Source organism: Delphinapterus leucas, chromosome 10 (genome assembly GCF_059928025.1).
Source record: "Delphinapterus leucas isolate spDelLeu-1000000601 "Yukka" chromosome 10, BTC_Dleu_Yukka2, whole genome shotgun sequence".
Taxonomy (NCBI): Eukaryota; Metazoa; Chordata; class Mammalia; order Artiodactyla; family Monodontidae; genus Delphinapterus; species Delphinapterus leucas.
The window spans coordinates 26,547,202-26,567,779 of record NC_143138.1 but is presented as its reverse complement, the minus strand read 5'-3'; positions in this window follow the sequence as shown (position 1 = coordinate 26,567,779).

Below are 20,578 nucleotides of genomic sequence, written 5' to 3'. Positions count from 1 at the left end.
GAGATTTATGGATGGACAGGAAGTAAAACTTTGTAAAGTTAAACAGATCAGATGGCTCTGGTGATACTTCAGGTGATAAATTAGCACTGCAAATTGAGAAGAGACCCCCCCAAAGAATCTTGGTCATTAGAAAAGGGTTACCACCTTCCAATCTTGTCCCCTTCAGGGTCTCAACTGCCTTTTTTTCCCCTTCTAGTCCAAGGGCTGAGAGCCAGAATAAAGAAACTCCAAATGGTCACTAAGTTTTTTGTTTGTTTGTCTTTTGCCAAGGACACTAAAAGCAAGGTAAGGAGAGGTAAGGTTAAAGAATCTCACCTAGTCTTTTCAGAGCAAATTAAGACCAAGACAACTTTGAGCGCCTACTTATGCGCACGACTGAGGCATAGGCTACCATACCCCAAAGGAGACAGTTCACAACTTTTTTTTTATTTTATTTTAAGGCCCCGGAGACAGGTACCTGAATTTTAAACCATAATACAGAGGATGGCAAAGGTCCTTAAGGAGATTACAAGAGAAAGGCAGGAGACTCTTGTAATAACAATGCGAGTCACCAGGTGACAAAGAGCCTGCATTAATCCCTAAAGAAGATCGAGGAGGCTGGGGTAGTTGGAGATGGCCTGGGTGTGGTCATAATATCACTGGGAATGAGAAATGAGACAGAAGTATTATAGACAGAAGGAGCCCTTTTAATATGTCTCCCTCCTGAAACCACAAACTATGAGCTACCTTGGCTCCATCTTTTAGAAAATACCTTAAGTCCTGGCTGTTTTCTCTTCTGAATAAACCTAATAGGTGCCAATAAATATTCTGAACTCACCCTCTGAGCAGAGTGAAATGCTGGCGTTGTCAGACGGTAGAACGCCACAGTGAGAAAGGCCTTCCACATTCTGTGATTTCAATCACTTGTCCCTGGATTAGTCCGTAATGGGATTTTGCAACATTTTAAAACTGTGAATCCCTTTCACAGAAACATAATCTCGAGAACCCCCTAAGCCATTTATTAATCATTTCACCATTGTTGCCTGGTACAGGGTAAGAAAATTTTACAAATAAAATATATTTCATTTAAGGACTGTATATAACTTAAAATCGTCTGATAAAGTACATTCCAATATCGTATTTAATAACATTTATGACATGTAAAAGTAAGTTTTACTTATTCCCATTTAATAAGTATGTACTGTTTCATTTACTCTTTTTTTCTTTTCCATTATGGTTTATTACAAGGTATTGAATCTAGTTCCCTGCGCTATACGGTAGGACCTTGTTTATTTTATATATAGTAGTTTGTATCTGCTAATCCCAAACTCCTAATTTATCCTTCCTCCACCCTCTTTCCCCTTTGGTAACCAAAACTTTGTTTCATATGTCTGTGAGTCTGTTTCTGTTTTGTAAATAAGTTCATTTGTGCCTTATTTTAGATTCTGCATATAAGTGATATCATATGGTATTTGTCTTTCTCTGTCTGACTTATTTCACTTAGTATGATAATCTCCAGGTCCATCCATGTTGCTGCAAATGGCATTGTTTCATTCTTTTTTATGGCTGAGTAGTATTCCACTGCGTATATATGCCACATCCTCTTTATCCATTCATCTGTAGATGGACGTTTAGGTTGCTTCCATGACCTGGCTATTGTAAATAGTGCTGCTATGAACATTGGGGTGCATGTATCTTTTTGAATTAAGAGTTTTCTCAGGATATATGCCCAGTAGTGGGATTGCTGGGTCGTATGGTAGTTCTATTTTTAGTTTTTTTAAAAAACCTCCATACTGTTCTCCACGATGGCTGTATCAATTTACATTTTCACCAACAGTGTAGGAGGGTTCCCTTTTCTCCACACCCTCTCCAGCATTTGTTATTTGTAGACTTTTTAATAATGGCCATTCTGACCAGTGTGAGGAGGTTAATTTACTATTTATTTATGTAAGACAAAACATTATTTGTGCACAAATTTTTTTTAATATATTAAATTTGGTTTGGGGGCCTTTGTATGAAGCCATGGATTAAAAATTAACTATGTTTTACAGCATTAAAACCCTTACAAATACTATTATAACCTCTTGTTTGGAATTTTGCACTTCATGCTAAAGTAATTATCTTTAAAACCTTTTTTTCTGTTGTGTTTATAAAGGAAAAGATAAGAGAAAATGTTTGGGGCTGCTACTTGCATTGTGTCTCTGAAAATAATATATCTTAGATATGGGTAGTCCTTGTTCCCAACAAATGAGCAGCAAAACCAGCCATAATACATGCTACATTTCTAATATTTGTTTTGAAGGACTGTAGATAAAGTAATATAAGAACTCTGATCAGATGAGTGTATGTGGGTTCTGAGGAGCTTTTATAGAGAGCTAGCACAGTGTGATGTTAAAAGAGGGGCCCTAAGGCCAGGCACCTGAATTTAACTCCCCTTCTCCACGTTCTAGCTGTGTGACCTTGAGTAAGTGACTTAACCTCTCTGTGCCTCAGTAGCCTCATCTGTAAATTTGAGATAACAATAGTGCCCACCCTCTGTGATTACTAGGAGGATTTAGTGAATTAGAAGTTTTAGAGCTATTAGAGTAGCACTTGGCATATAGTGCATACCAGTATTAAAGATATTAGATAATCGTTTATGTTCTTCTTGCTAATTTGTATTAAAATTAAAATACCAGTGGTATTTCTTAGTGTCTGTTATTTGTATAAATTATATCCTGGTGTCTAAGAGTAAAAATGATTTTAAAATGTGTAACTCTTTAAATAACAATTTTTTTTTCTACTTGATGGCCAGCTCCAGGGGCTGGGTCTCATGCATACTCAGAATCTCTCAGCCAGCATGCAGATTCTGTCCTTATTTGCAAATGTTCAAGCTCCTCCTTCTTTAAGGGAAAACATTAAGATAATTACTTTTTAACTGAAGTTGAAACTAACTTCATCGCCACATTTTAAAACAGGAGTTTCCTGTTTTAAACATGCTTCCAAATCCCATGATTTAGAAAAGCAGGTCGGCAATATCTCTAGATCTGAAGGCAGCTCATAGACCCTTGGGAAAGCTTGATTTGATTTTCACTCAATATAGGGAAAAAGTCTCCACTCCTTTCAAGCCTGCATCCTCTAAGAGCGGCTTTGTACAGTTGTACAGGCTGTATACTGCACATCTCCAGGGCTCCTGAGCTGCTTGCTATGTGAACACTGCCACCAGAAGTGTGTAACTGGGAAGCCCTGAACACACCAGCCCCTGGGTAATCCCTTGCTCCATTAGGACCCATCTCGTCCCTCTGTCACGTGGCAATGCTCCTTCAAATACTTAGAGATAGTGATCATATTTTTCCAAGTCTTCTCTTTTCCAAGTTAAGCATCATGACTTTCATCAATCCTGCTTCACTTGGCATGTTTCCAAATCCTAAATTTGTTCATTCAACACTTATGGAGTTGTGACTGTGTCAGGGGCTTCGTTGATACCACGCTTAATAAGGTAGAGCCTCTGCCCTCGAAGACCATACAGTCCATGCCCCAGCGTGTTGAATACCCTTCTATTTTGCCCAGGACTCAACAGCATACTTGGTTGATGGAATTTGAATGGCATCTATCTTTCTTGATTGCCTTGGCCTCCTGCCAAGCTTGGTGAGTGGCCCAAATCATGTATTCTGTGCTTAGCCTCATTGCTCTCTGCCCAGGCTTTGGCAATTGGTATAGCCTACATTTGTTCCTGCTGAATTTTATCTTCTAAGATTTAGTCTATCAAGCCCCAGTTATCGATTTAAAAGTATTCAATATATTCACTGTCACTCTAGATGATATGGCACTTTAAGTCATCAATTTAAAATGTTGGACAGGGCAGTCAAGGATGGAACCCTACCACCCAGCACTAATCCCACCCAGTACCCACTGCCCTATGGCTCCTGCTGTTTGCATGCTGATTATTTACCCGTAAACAGTCAGTGGTCCTCAAACTCATCCACTGAAAGCCCGATGAAAAGCTCTCCTGAGAGGCTTTTCAAATGTTTTACTAAAGTCTCGCTTGTATGTTGATCACATTTCCCTAATTCTTAGTCTAAGGATCCTATCAAACGAAAAACCTGAAGACTGAAGAAACTGCTTGTTTTTGGTGACCCCGTGTTGGTTCTTAACAATCACTACTACATTCTCCAGAGATTCTTAATCCAGCCCCCTTAATAAAAAGTCCTAATTATTTTCGGGGAAGAAGTACTAGAACGAAGGACCCTCGTAGGTTGTTTGCAAAATCTTTCTTTATTCCTCTCAAAAATCATCCTGACAACTCCAGGTCGTCAATTCTTCTGGCATTTCTAAGTTTCCTCTAACATCAAGAATTACAGTTCCGCCATCTCACTGGCAAATCCTCTCTGCAGAGATAAAGGCCAGGGTAGAACTCTCCAAAGCTGATAGGAAGCATCCCTTGCCTCTGACAGGATCATCTCAGTTAATAATAATCACAATAATATTGTGCTTTGCATTTTATCCAGGGACACCTGAACAGCTGAATGCTTTATGAACATTATTTAATTAAGCCTTATGACGATCCCGGGAGGGGAACTGGGAAACTGAGAGATTGGCTTCACCTCCGCGCGGGTAAAGAGACGTGTCAGGAGGAGACAGGCTGGCAGGTTAAAATGCAGAGAAGAGGGACCGATGGCAGATGTGCACCGAAACCTTACTGACCAGCCACCAGCCTCATACCTGGAGGAAATTCTCCTCGTATCTGAATCCTTCCGAAATGCTCCTGTGGAGTTTGACATTTGTCACTCCAAAATAAGAACAGTGTTCTATGCGATCCAATGTTCTAGGTGCGATTTTAAATTTACTAGAGAAAATGCTGATTAAACAATGTTTATATTTGTTTCCTCTCTCTCTTGCTGCTCCCCCCCCCCCTCCTTGGCCACCTCTCTGGGGCTCAAATCTGTCAGCAACAAGACTGACCGCGGCACAATCAAGTAAAGCAAATGCTCACGTTCATTGCCAATGCCAAGCCCAGACCCTATTCCTATCCCAGCGGTCAGAGCCTCAAGCTCCGGCCTGGAGAAAGCTATTCTAGAGTTTTCAAGGGCATTTCCGTTCTTGCCCAAGAGGACCGTGTGCATGTACAGGCATATTGCCCGGGGCACAGGCTGGTGCCTCTCTGCCCTGGGGAGCCAGATTCTTTAAAGGACTCCCCTAATCACCGAAGAAAACAAAACAGAATAAACAGTTCAACCTCGTCTTTGTGAAACTCCCTTGAGAAATAAAGTCTGTGTGATGTTGGATAATGGGAAAAATAATTTGAAATTTGCTATACTTAAATATAACGTGTAGGAACTGTTTTTTTTTTTTTTTAATCCTGGGGACTTCTAAATAAAATTTTAACCACTCTGAGAAGTATTCACTGAGCTAAATGGTCTTAACACCCCACTACAAAATCAAGGGGTGTTGAGTTGAACTACAGTAAGTTGAGTGGAGGTCTCTTTCTCAGAGGAGCTTACTGTCTGCTGTCCCAGTTCACCATCACCTAGCACTCACACACTGTGTCCCCTGGCCACGGCTTCCCTCTCCTGTACTGCATCTCACAATTCTATCTCCCTGGACCAAATGATGCACGAGAAGAAAGCAGAGGCATGAGCAACTGGTTACTGAGATAAACACCAAGTCACTTAGGTTACTTGGTGCTCTCTCTTAAAAATCAGTCTGAGGTGCCATCACCACATTTTGTGGAAAATTCCCATAATTTTCATCTTTCCCCCAGGGAATAAAACCCATACAGCAGCCAGCGATGGGTTCAGTGTATTTAGAATTGCCCATGCCTGTTTCTCTATTACAAACTTCTCGTGCATATATTTGAACAAGGAGAGAGAAAATGTGCATACATTTAAATATGCACGTAAAGGATCTATATCCTCTTCCTATCCCCTTGTTACCAACACCAATTGCTTCATTAATGAGGAAATGAAGTGCTCTTTTTGGAGAAAAGACTGATCTCATATACTGAGTGTCCAGAGACTGACCCAGCCTGCCACACATTCAGACCTCCAGGCAGTCAAGCGCTGCTTTGTTCCAACGCTTACTTCCATACGAAGTTCAGAGTCTCAGATTAAATGAACCTTCTTCAGCCAAAAGAAAAGGCTCCACAGGCATGGCTGCCACGCTCCCTGTGTCTGCCTGACACTGGAGAAAGAATGAACTTGGGCGATTCGAAACTGGCTGCCAATTATATTTTTAAAAAGATGTTTTGCTGACATCTAGAGGCATTTGGGTAATAACACTTATTAATAATAATTCCTCACACTTATAGGGTGTCTTGCGTCGTATGATCTCCCAGCACTTTACACACATTAATTAATTACTCATCACAGCACCCCTGTGAGGTAGAGTAGGTAAGCATTATTATGTGCAAAGGATTTATTGATTTTTCAAAGCAATATATAGCTGTTGCACAGAGGGGGAAACCATAGGAGCATGAATTAAGGATGGGAAAAAAAAGAGGTATGGTGAATGTTAAAGAAAACAAATAAAACTAAGAATTACCCCCACTGTGCTCTTTAGTGAGGAATGATTATTTCAAAAGTTCTGAGGGCCTGAACATCAACTAATTTGGTTGTTCGTAACTTAGGCAAAGGCACATAGGAAATTGGAGGGAGGGAGTTATCAATAAAATATCCAAGCTTTTCTTTTCTACCCCATTTACAAACCTTCTTGCTAAGGGTTTTCCCCTGCCTGGGCATTCCTGGTAGTTGTTAAGGGGCTGTGATGGAAGGACAGCCCTTGGATTTATGATGGAGACACTTTCTTTGTTTATGGTGGAGGTGGGAACTTGGAAGGGGGTGCAGAGAAGAGGAGAGAAGGAGAAACTCCAGCCAAGTTTCTATGCAAAAATACTCTTGGAGGCTGTGGAATTTAAACTATGTCCCTGAGTGTAGCTATATAAATTGACTATCTTTCGAACCCTCCTAGTCTTGGCTCAGCTGTTATTTTTTTTAAGTGGTAACTATTCTAGGTTCTTATTTTAGGCATGATTCTTATTTATTTTCATGGAGCTAACACTTCTGAGACTTACCGTTCATTTCTAAGCTGAAAGGTAATATTCTACTTTAAAAGAAAAGTGCCGTAAAATCACCAGCTTGCAGACACCAAGATATGATAGAAGACTCACGAAATGCTTTATATTCTTCGTAGAAGTTATTGTACGCTTTGTTTTTATGAGGCTAACAGTAAGCTACCTTTAAAACAACTTATTTTGCTCAAAACTCTTGTACTCATTGGGTTTGAAAAAAGGTAACAGCAAACTAAAGTGAACCTAAGCGAGCACAAATGGCTGTTGGGGACTTGGAGGTACTTATCTTCTGGAGTTGACACCAAAATTAAAAGTTACCAACTTGACCTTGACCTCCCTGGGCACTATTACTCTTCCCCCCACAATCCCAGGCACATCAAGAACCCACATCTGTCACCACAAACACTGCTACCTCATTTGCATATTTGAGGAAAATTAAACCCTAGACTTAGGCTCAAAGTTAGAGGAAAAGGAAATACTTAGACAAGCAGGGCCAAAGAGCAGATCTGATGCCTCGGCACCTGTCCTAGTGGGTCCCCTTCTTCTGTTCTCTAGTAACTTGTTTTCTTTTCTTTCACTTCATATTGCCATACTGACAGAAACCGTGCTCATTCTAAATTTATTAGCTTAGAAGATGTTCTATTTTTTAGACTTCATACATGACCTGTTTATTAGTCATCCATCCATTGGAAGGAAATCATTGGTCAATTTCCCTCCCAACATGTAGCTGGGACCAGGTGTCCTGGATCCAGTGGACTTAGGTTTGAGGTGGTGGAGCCATTTGCACCTGTGGTTCACTTTGGTGAGAGGCAGGCTGAAGTGTTACTGGACATAAGACCTCTGGAGACTTGGGAGGGGGACTACTGGTTAGAGGGAAAGAGGTGTCTAGGGACAGGTACCCAGAAAACCATCACTCAAGATGTTGCCTGGCTCTGTCTCAATGACTCAATGAGGGAAGAAACCCCTTTCTCTCCCTCTTTCTTCTCCTCTCTCTGCCCTTAGCTTGGCCTGCTGTTCCCAGACATCACCTCTTTGCTATCCTCCAACTATGCTTTGGGTTAAGGAGCCTTCAGAAGCTCACCAGGAAGCCCAAATACCACCAATAATCTTGCTTATCAGGGAAAATAATAAAGTTCCCAATTGTGGGACAAAAAGACAATTCTGAAAGCCACTCCCTTCAAAAACTGGAGACAGCTTCATCATCAAATAGTGCTGAGAGTCGAGGCATCCAATATCCATCAGTATGGCACTAGGCTTCTTTTAGTTTCAGGACCCAGTTCAGCTTGTGGGTATTACCATTTATACGTCTATGATTTAAGAGAAGAATTTAGTATCAAGCTTTTAGTGTACTGTCTTTTCCTACAGATATGCAGCTACTTGCCTAAGACAGAAACAATTTATACCAGGTGAATATTAACAAATATGTATTCCCCTCTTTTTTGTAAGGCTATATGCCTCCTGGGTGAAGAGGAAGTTGGGTAGTTAAAACACTGTCATGCACTGGAAATACGTTCCCATGTGCAAAGCAGCCAGTGATACAAAAGAACATGTGTAGGAACTAAAAACCAAGGGTTTTACTAAGAAAGACTTATTTTTAGGACTCGCAGCCTTGGAGGGTCATTTCCAGTTCTGTATTCTTTGAAACAAAATTTTATTTCAATAAAACATTTGGAATGAGTTGAAGGCAGAACTCAGCAAGTTTCTCCCTCAGTTTGGCTGTCTCTCTCCCCACTTAGGACCCTCACTTCCTTTTGTTGATCGCAGCAGCAACCAGGTGGTTCTGTCATCCAACCATGAGTATGGACTGTCCTCTGGTTCAAAAGATTAAGACACACTCTTAACATAAGCATCTCTCCTTTGTCCAAAACTCTCCAGTGACTTCTTATCTCATGTAGAATAAGAGCCAATTCACAGACATAGAAAAGAATCCTATAGTTACCAAAGGGGAAAAGGGGGTGGGGAAATTAGGAGTTTGGGATTAATATGTACACACTATTATATATAAAATAGATAATCAACAAGGACCTACTGTATAGCACAGGGAACTATATTCAATATTTTATAATAGCCTATAAGGGAAAAGAATCTGAAAAAGAATATATATATGTATACATATATACATATATATGAATCACTGTGCTGTACACCTGAAACTCCCACAACATTGTAAATCAACTATACTTCAATTTTTTTAAAAAAAGTTTAAAAAAAATAGAGTAAAAACATGCAAGCAATGAATAATAGTTTCGCCATGAGCCGTGACATTAAATAAGAGAAACAAGGTACTCTGATTTTATCCTAAACACTGGCCTGTTACCTTAGTATCAAAATAACTGTGGTATTTGAGTTTAGAGTCAATATTTTAGTATCTGAAAGCAAACAAACAAACAAAAAAGCCAAAGTCCTTACCACAGCTAACAGGCTCCTGGCTGGTCTGTCCCCCTCACCCCTCTGACCTCAGCTCCTACACTCGCCCAGTCATTCACTCCACTCAGGCTTCCCTGCTGTTCCTCAAGCACTTGAGAAACACACCTGCCTCAGGGCCTTTGCCCTTGCCATTTCTCCAATCTTCTGTTTCCCCAGGTATCTACAGAGCTCCTTCTCTCACTTCCTTCAGGTCTTGACTTAAGCGTCGCATTCCGAGGGGGGTCTTCCCTGGCCTTCAACCAATTTTTCAATGTTCCTTTCCCTTCCCAAACCCCGGAGGCTTCCCCTCCTCCAACTCTGCCATAGTTTTCTTCTTGGCACTCTTGTAAACCTGATATTGTTTGCATCTGACTTCTCCGTCTTGTTTAGCATTGGTATCCCCCAAGTAAGACAGACGCGCACACCATCAGGAACGGTTGCTTTGTTCACCGCTCTATCCTCAGGACCGAGAACAATATCTGGCACTGAGCAGGTGCTCAAGAGACGTGAGTTAAAGGAATCTTCGGAAAGTCCTGGGGATCAAAGGCAGAAATTGTTCACAGAAATCTGATGCGTAAATGTGGAGGCACCAGGCAGTGAGTTTAAGCACGCAGAGAGATAACTTTCTTTAAAGTGGCCAGTTGAACAAATGGAAATCACAGACCAAATTATGCCATCGAGAATTTAATGAAACGGCCACAAGTTCATTCAAGACCGCCCAGATGATTTCAAAAGCAATGTGGCAATGTGTGTCTGTTTCAGAGTGATAAATGCCTGTTCAACTGCTAATGTTGCTTTCAGAAATCTTGTGTAGCTTCAGTGAAGCTCATTTATAAACCTTAACTACTGTAGCTAATTTAAGGCAACGTGTTGAATTAAAATCTGCATTTTATTGTGTATCATTTTGTGTACTGCTAACATTAATATGCATTTTGTAACGTGGAACCACAGATGTTTTAAATACATATTTAGGCTTTCAGAAGCGTTTGTGTTAACTAGGTTTCTTTTCTTCTGTACATTTTAGAGGCTGTCCTTCAGACCATACATCCACCAGGCAGAGCATGTGAAAACATGCTTAGTTCTGCATGGAGCCAGTTGGGAGGGACCCTGGGTCTGAAGGCCTGATGGGAAATCAGTAAACTCTTCCCTTCTCTCCTCTTACTGGAGTAGCAAGAAAATGTGGTCTTGGGGAAGGATGCTGAAAACCTTGCAGCTGGTGTCTACCTGTGACCCCTCAGACTAATGGGATGAGGGCATAAAGGAGCTGTGTGGCCAAAAAAAAGAAGGGAGCGTCATTGGCAAATGGTCTTAAAACAATATCATAGCTGGTCTGCAAGCCTTTTTTTTCTTTTTTTGGCCTCATCCCGCAGCAGGTAGGATCTTAGCTCCCCAACTACGGATCAAACTTGTGCCTCCTGCAATGGAAGTGCAGAGTCCTAACCAGTGGACCTCCAGGAAAGTCCCTGCAAGCATTCTTGAAGAACACTATGTATTAAGGCCCTTTTCTCTGCTCCCATTTATTTATTCTTTTATTTTAATTTTTTAATTGCAGTCTAGTTGATTTACAATGCCGTGTTAGTTTCAGGTGTACAGCACAGTGATTCAGTTTTTCGTACATATTCCTTTTCAGATTCTTTTCCCTTGTAGGTTGTTACAAGATATTGAGTAGAGTTCCCTGTGCTATACAGTAGGCCCTTGTTGGTTATCTCTTTTATATATGGTAGTGTGTATATGTTAATCCTAAACTCCTAATTTATCCCTCCCTCCTACTCTCCTCGTTGGTAACCATGTTTGTTTTCTCTGTCTGTGAGTCTATTTCTGTTTTGTAAGTAAGTTCATTTGTGTCATTTTTCTAATGATCTGCTCCCATTTAAATCTCATCACTGTCCTATAACCCTAGGTATGTTGATAAGATGCTTTAGAACTCCCACCCGTGTTTCACGTATGTCCATTCTTTCTCCCTTGCAGGCTTCTCAAATTCATGCCGGAATTTCGTCTATGACCCTTGTCTCCAACCAATCCCCCGCAGACACATCTTTTCTTCCTGCCTTGAACCATCTGCTACAGAAAACAGTGCTACATAGGTAGAGATAATCTCAATAGATTATTGTTCATAAAAGCAAAAATTTTTAGATGTATGTATATGTGTGTGTGTGCCTACTTGCTCCTGGCCTCTATATAGAAACAGATACACTCATATCACGGCGAGGTTATCATATCCTCAGACTGGAGGTTAAGTTATTTTTCAGGCTGCTTCTACAACTATTAAACTACCTACTTTTTCAGGGAGGGCTCGTATCTTTTCACGATTTATTTCCCCAATTGTGAGGTTGCACGTACGCTTTTGATGCTTACTAGTAGGAAGGGCTTGTGTTATACCATCTGTAGACAGAAAATATTCTTAGAATAAATGCTGGAAAAGAATGGCTCTGTTATTTGCAGGGAAGTGTATTTCCTCACTTTTACAACACAGGAAGGATGAAGAGTTGCATTCCCTTACCCTCTTTTCTTAAGCATAATTTGCATTTCCTTTGAATGAATATCTATAAAATACCTTTCAGGGACTGGACCAAGTTGTAGTAAAAGTAATGAATGCATGAAGGAAAGAATAATAGTAAATAAAAGGGTTCACAATAGACTTTGCTGGAAGACAGCAAGGGGTGATAGGAAGAGTATGGTGTTTGGTGAAACAAGCTGAGTTTAAATTTTAGGTCCACTACTTACAAACTGTGTGTCATCTTTAGTAAGTTGGCACTCACTCACTTTGACATGGGTACTACATACTCATTATACAGAGGAAGAAAGAAAGACTCAGAAGGTTTACAAAAGAAAAATATGTAAGTAAAGTACTTACCACATGGTAAAAGCTTGACAAATGTTCACTCCCCCAAAATAACAATAAAAATCTTACCTGCAGTTACGAAGCCTTTGCTTTTCCCTGGGAAAGACCACAGCAGTGAGCACTTGTCAAAGACTCTGCCGTGGTGCCAACACTGAGATTTAGGTTCCCTGATTTTTTAACCCCAGTACAAAACCCAAACCCTTAAGTTCCCTTCATACTACAAAGGGCAGTTACACATTGAGTCATGTTTTAGATCTTTCTAAATAAACCCCATATATTCCTGAGACATCAACACTAAATGAGGTGTATTCTGTTTTGCAGAATCTGACTCGTAGGTAGTTGCCGATATTCCCAAGTTCATTTTCTGCAGCCAAGGACATTTCCCCTGAATTTGGTCTTTCCTTAAACAGTAAAGGAATAAGATATTCGGCCTTATAGATGTGAACCTTTTAGGTATCTTCTTATGTAAGGCTAAGACTACCCTCTCATGAATGACTTTTTGCCCCATTCAGATAAAGTCCTGTGCTGATTCTCTGTAGCAATTCTGATACCCTTCCATCCCCAAATCAAAGTGGAAAAGAAGGCTGGATCAGTGCTGTTGGAGGACTTCCTGGTCAGCATGGGGCATTGAGAAGGACACCAGGAGAACATGGGAACTTAGGAATTAGAAGCCCTACAACTCCTAGAGGATGGGAGCAGCCCCCAGTGCCTCAGAGGTCAATGCAGAGTCAAGGTTACAGCATGCACGCTTACCAGCAGAAGACGGATGGGGATCAACGGTGGTGTGAGCGACTGCGAGACCGTGGTCAGCATCGGGGTAGGAAAAGGGTGAATTCTTTCTTGGTTCCATGTAAAATGGCCTTTTTTCTGAGAAGCATCCCATTAGAATCAACACTGGAATAAAAGAGAGGTCATAATTGTGGTTTTATGATTTTTATAGCAGCTAACAGTTGTTGAGTGCTTTATAGTTGACATAGTATTTTTCTAACGGTTTCTCACTTCTGAGCCTCACAAAAGCCTTGCAAGATTCTGAGGATCATTGTTTCACTTCACAGATGAGGAGACTGAAGGCTCAAAATTAAGTGAATTCATGGGAAGGTTGACATGGCCAGTAGGCATGATGCAGATGTCACCTGCGGACAACTTTGCGAGGCTGGGTGTATCATCTCCATGTTACTGATGAAGAGAGAGAATCTAAGCAAACCAACTGAAAACAGAGCAGACAAGCAGCAGATACTGAATCCGAGCTCTTCACTCCTCGCTCCAAGGCCCACAGCATAACACGCTGCCTCCTCACCAACATTCCCTTTCGCTCTTTAAGGTCTCTTTAGTGTCTGTGCACCATCAGCCAATCCCAAAAGAGCTTTATAAAGATCATAAATGGGAAGAGGTAATTTAAGGTCCTTGGATGGATATCAAGTTGGGCTCCAAGAGGGGTGAAACACATGCAGAGGCCAAGAATCTGAGGCAGCTCCTGGTGAGCAATTTCTCATGGAAAACAATAAAGTGGAATCTGTCGGAAACACATGATAAATTGTCCACACAATTCAAAGGCATGGAACAAAAGGATATACATCCTTTATGAAAAATACCAGCAAGACCGTAAGGCACATATGTCAGAAGAGCTTTGGACTCACAGCCTCAGATGACCTCTCAAAACTCCTCTCCTTTGTGATTTCCTCTTAGCCATAAGTAAAATTCAGGTCTTATGACAAATCTGAACAACAGGTGTTTATTGAGAGTCTCCTGTGTAAGAGGTGTATGGAAATTAAGGTCTGACCATTAGGAAAACTCACCTGTTTTTTATTTCCCCTTGAATCTCATCAGTGATCTCAAATCACTTGAAAGCATACTTTAAGCCATTTTTTAAAGCTTTCTAGTTCTTTTAAGGAAGAAATTTAATGAAAATCAACACAGGTTTATTAAGACCCTTCTCCAACAAAATTGAATGTGGATATCTATCTACCGACGTGTCTGTCCATGTACACACATACATATACATACATATGTATGTATAACTAAGACTTTCAAGATGACATGGCCTTCACAAAAGTCGGTGTTTTGCAGAGAGCTAAGGAAACATCCTTACAAGCCAAAGGTTTAATTAAATTTGCTGTACAGCAGAAATTAACACAACGTTGTAAATTAACTGTACTTCAATAAAGAAATAAATTTTTAAAAATTGTATCAGTAAAAGGATAGGCTGCATATATACAAATAATTCTGCAGTCCTCTTTCTTACCCAACCATGCACTCTGCATCACACAACTCTCCCTTTCTTTCTCCTGTTCTCCCGAGTCCCCTGTCTCCTCCTCTCTTTCCTTTTGCCTTTATTAGGGAGTCTTTGTCCTTTAGCCAGAAGCCAGCCTCCAGGCAATACCCCATGTTCCAATAAAGCAGCCCTTTTGTCAATGGCAGTAATAATTACCTCTTTTGCAGCTGCCCCTGGTGTTGCATTTTTGTAACACAATTTGGCCTCTTTGGGCTCTGGTTAGTCTTATTTAACTTACTGCAGGGGTTCCCTGTTTGATCTCTAATTGATATAATTGACTGGGAATAATCGAGAAGGTTTTATGGATGTTTATTGATAGCTAATTTTCCTTCATCCATTGTTTAATTCGATAAGAGCATAACCTAATTTATTGTCACTCCAATAGGGATCCATTACCCTTTTGATAAATGCTTCTGGGGCTAACTTGTCAGTAACTGATTTCAAAGAGCTGTTTAGCCTACAGAGTCCATCATTAGTTAATGGCAGTTTAGAAAGCTAATGATGTTATAAATTACAATCAATAAGAACATGGAAATTACAGTAGTTGAGAGACATAACACTGTATTATTAAACAAACATTAGACCACACCTTTGCTTACTATACGTATGGAGGGTTTGCAAATCCATTTAATGATTCTCACAATTAACCCAGAAAGTCATGGATCAGGAGGAAAACTGTGGGACTCGGGATACTTATACTTAAAGGCCCATTTCAAAAAGATAGAGGAATTGTGCTATGTTCCTTGACAATGGAGAGAATCTACGGGACCAGCACACAAGCACAGACACATACACGGCTCTCCACCTTTTCATGTCTTCAATCTGATCCTACCACACTTTCTCACAAATCATAACTTAGCAAAAGCAATACTTGAATTCATGAACACAGATGATGAACTGACTAACCCTTGGAATTTCCAGATAAAGTCATCCAACTTATTAAAAGCGCCTTGTTGGCCAGGAGCAATTTTCTACTTTCTACTTAGGAAAACTTCACTATAGTACTTTATGTAGCTATGTCCAATTTTATATATGCGTACATTTAATTTATATATATATGTGTATATATATGTATGTGTGTGTGTGTGTGTGTGTGTGTATACACACACACACACACACACACACACACACACACATTTAATTTCTTCCCTAAATAGTACCACCAGCCAGTCTGGTAGAACTTTTGGTGTTCAGAGTTGCATAGCATAGCTGTCTTTCTTAGTGGATCAGAATTGATTCAGGACATCACACTGTGTCTCCATCCTTACTTGTATTGGTGGCCAGGTCTTCCTTACTGATTTCTTGATGGTTGAGACTGCCCAGCCTTCTTACTGGCATAGAACCTTAGTCTTTTTGCTTTGTTCTCTGGGTCTAATTTCTTTCTGGTGGTCACTCATCTTCCTCAACTGCTCATAGAGGAATAAATGCTGGTTCTTCCAATGACACATTCCACTTTTCCCCATCTATAGATTTTCAATCAGTTCGTCTTTGAGGAAAACCAAAATTGTTTGTCATCCCTTCGCTTGTTCTCAACTAATAAAGCAATGAGAATGGTGAGCCCAAGACAACGGTTGAGTCAAGCAGCAGGGTCTATCTTTTGGGACAACAGCGTTACTTTTCCAGTTTTCTTGTTTTTTTTTTGAAGTCTTAGTTGTACAAGGTAACATTAGAAAAACTAGTAAGGCACTATAGGTGGATAAGACACAGTTCAAAATCGAATCGTCAGAATGTAGAAAATTAAAGCACACATTCAGCAAAATGATTTGCAATAATCACGTAAGATAAAGGGTGAAAACATCTCTCTTAATAAGAGATTCATTTCAAGAAAGGTAGACAAGATGAAGAGGCAGAGGGCTATGTACCAGATGGAGGAACAAGATAAAACCCTAGAAAAACAACTAAATGAAGGGAAGATAGGCAACCTTCCAGAAAAAGGGTTCAGAATAATGATAGCTAAGATGATCCAGGACCTCGGAAAAAGAATGGAGGCAAAGACTGAGAAGATGCAAGAAATGTTTAACAAAGACCTAGAAGAATTAAAGAACAAACAGAGACGAATAATACAATAACTGAAATGAAAAATACACTAGAAGGAATCAATAGCAGAATAACAGGCAGAAGAACGGATAAGTGACCTGGAAGACAGAATGGTGGAATTCACTTCTGTGGAACAGAATAAAGAAAAAAGAATGAAAAGAAATGAAGACAGCCGAAGAGACCTCTGGGACAACATTAAACACAACAACATTCGCATTATAGGGGTCCCAGAAGGAGAAGAGAGAGAGAAAGAAACAGAGAAAATATTTGAAGAGATTATAGTTGAAAACTTCCCTAACATGGGAAAGGAAATAGCCACCCAAGTCCAGAAAGCGCAGCAAGTCCCATACAGGATAAACCCAAGGAGAAAGACGCCGAGACACATAGTAATCAAATTGGCAAAAATTAAAGACAAAGAAAAATTATTGAAAGCAGCAAGGGAAAAATAACATACAAGGGTACTCCCATAAGGTTAACAGCTGATTTCTCAGCAGAAACTCTATAACCCAGAAGGGAGTGGCATGATAATACTTAAAGTGATGAAAGGGGAGAACTTACAACCAAGATTACTCTAACCGGCAAGGATCTCATTCAGATTCGATGGAGAAATCAAAAGCTTTACACGCAAGCAAAAGCTAAGAGAATTCAGCATTACCAAACCAGCTCTACAACAAATGCTAAAGGAACTTCTCTAAGTGGGAAACACAAGAGAAGAAAAGGACCTACAAAAACAAACCCAAAACAATTAAGAAAATGGTCATAGGAACATACATATCAATAATTACCTTAACGTGAATGGATTAAATGCTCCAATCAAAAGACACAGGCTCGCTGAATAGATACAAAAACAAGACCCATATATATGCTGTCTACAAGAGACCGACTTCAGACCTAGGGACACATACAGACTGAAAGTGAGGGGATGGAAAAAGATATTCCATGCAAATGGAAATCAGAAGAAAGCTGGAGTAGCTATACTCATATCAGATGAAATTGACTTTAAAGAAGGTTACAAGAGACAAGGAAGGACACTACATAATTATCAAGGGATCAATCCAAGAAGAAGATATAACAATTATAACTATATATGCACACAACATAGGAAACCTCAATACATAAGGCAACTGCTAACAGCTATAAAAGAGGAAATCAACAGTAACACAATAATACTGGGGGACTTTTAACACCTCCCTTACACCAATGGACAGATCATCCAAAAAGAAAACAAATAAGGAAACAGAAGCTTTAAATGACACAATAGACCAGACAGATTTAGTTGATATTTACAGGACATTCCATCCAAAAACAGCAGATTACACTTTCTTCTCAAGTGTGCACGGAATATTCTCCAGGATACGTCACATCTTGGGTCACAGATCAAGCCTCAGTAAATTTAAGAAAACTGAAATCATATCAAGTATCTTTTCTGACCACAACGCTATGAGATTAGAAATGAATTACAGGGGAAAAAACATAAAAAACACAAACACATGGAGGCTAATACATTACTAAACAACCAAGAGATCACTGAAGAAATCAAAGAGGAAATCAAAGATACCTAGAGACATGGGCTTCCCTGGTGGCGCAGTGGTTGAGAGTCCGCCTGCCGATGCAGGGGATATGGGTTCATGCCCCGGTCTGGGACGATCCCACATGCCATGGAGCGGCTGGGCCCGTGAGCCATGGCCGCTGAGCCTGCGTGTCCAGAGCCTATGCTCCGCAACGGGAGAGGCCACAACAGTGAGAGGCCTGTGTACTGCAAAAAAAAAAAAAAAAAAAAACAACAAAAACCTAGAGACAAATGGCAATGAAAGCACAACGATACAAAAGCTACGGGATGCAGCAAAAGTAGTTCTAAGAGGGAAGTTTATAGTTATACAAGCCTACCTCAAGAAACAAGAAAAATCTCAAGTAAACAATCTAACTTTACACCTAAAGAAACTAGAGAAAAGAACAAACAAAACCCAAAATTAGCAGAAGGAAAGCAATCATAAAGATCAGAGCAGAAATTAATGAAATAAAAATAAAGAAAACAATAGGAAATATCAATAAAACTAAAAGCTGGTTCATTGGGAAGATAAACAAAATTGATAAACCATTAGCCAGACTCATCAAGAAAATGAGGGAGAGGACTCAAATCAATAAAATTAGAAATGAAAAAGGAGAATTTACAACAGACACCGCAGAAATACTGAGCATCCTAAGAGACTACTACAAGCAACTATGCCAATAAAATGGACAACCTGGAACAAATGGACAAATTCTTAGAAAGGTATAACCTTCCAAGTCTGAACTAGGAAGAAATAGAAAATATGAACAGACCAATCACAAGTAATGAAATTGAAACTGTGATTAAAAATCTTCCAACACACAAAAGTCCAGGACCAGATGGCTTCACAGGTGAATTCTACCAAACATTTAGAGAAGAGCTAACACCCATCCTTCTCAAACTCTTCCAAAAAATTGCAGAGGAAGGAACATTCCCAAACTTATTCTATGAGGCCACAATCACCCTGATACCAAAACCAGACAAAGATACTACAAAAAAAGAAAACTACTGACCAATATCACTGATGAATATAGATGCACAAATCCTCAACAAAATACTAGCAAACAGAATCTAACAACACATTAAAAGGATCATACACCATGATCAAGTGGGATTTATCCCAGGGATGCAAGGATTCTTCAATATACGCAAATCAATCAATGTGATACACCATATTAACAAATTTAAGAATAAAAACCATATGATCATCTCAATAGATGCAGAAAAAGCTTTTGACAAATTCAACACCCATTTATGATAAAAACTCTCCAGAAAGTGGGCATAGAGGGAACCTACCTCAACATAATAAAGGCCATATACGACAAACCCACAGCAAACATCATTCTCAATGGTGAAAAACTAAAAGCATTTCCTCTAAGATCAGGAACCAGACAAGGATGTCCACTCTCACCAATATTATTCAACATAGTTTTGGAAGTCCTAGCCATGGCAATCAGAGAAGAAAAAGAAATAAAAGGAATACACATTGGAAAAGAAGAAGTAAAACTGTCACTTTTGCAGATGACATGATGCTATAAATAGAGAATCCTAAAAATGCCACCAGAGAACTACTAGAGCTAATCAATGAATTTGGTAAAGTTTCAGGATACAAAATTAACACACAGAAATCTCTTGCATTCCTATACACTAATGATGAAAAATCTGAAACAGAAATTATGGAAACACTCCCATTTACCACTGCAACAAAAAGAATAAAATACCTAGGAATAAACCTACCTAGGGAGACAAAAGACCTGTATGCAGAAAACTATAAGACACTGATGAAAGAAATTAAAGATGATACCAACAGATGGAGAGATATACCATGTTCTTGGATTGGAAGAATCAATATTGTGAAAATGACTCTACTACCCAAAGCAATCTAGAGATTCAATGCAATCCCTATCAAATTACATTTTTGTAATCCCTATCAAATGGCATTTTTTATGGAATCAGAACAAATCATCTTAAAATTTGTATGGAGACACAAAAGACCCTGAATAGCCAAAGCAGCATTGAGGGGAAAAAAACGGAGCTGGAGGAATCAGACTCCCTGACTTCAGACTACACTACAAAGCTACAGTAATAAAGACAATATGGTACTGGCACAAAAACAGAAACCTAGATCAATGGAACAAGATAGAAAGCCCAGAGATAAACCCACAAACCTATGGTCAACTAATCTATGCAAAGGAGGCAAAGATATACAATGGAGAAAAGACAGTCTCTTCAATAAGTGGTGCTGGGAAAACTGGACAGCTACATGTAAAAGAATGAAATCAGAACACTCCATAACACCATATACAAAAATAAACTCAATAAAAAAAAAGTAATACTTTCTAGAGCAGAGAGGGGAATGAGCAGCTACTGTTTAATTTATATAGCTTCAGAGTGAGATGATGAAAAAGTTCTGAAGATAGTGGCGATGGTTGCATAGCAATATGAATG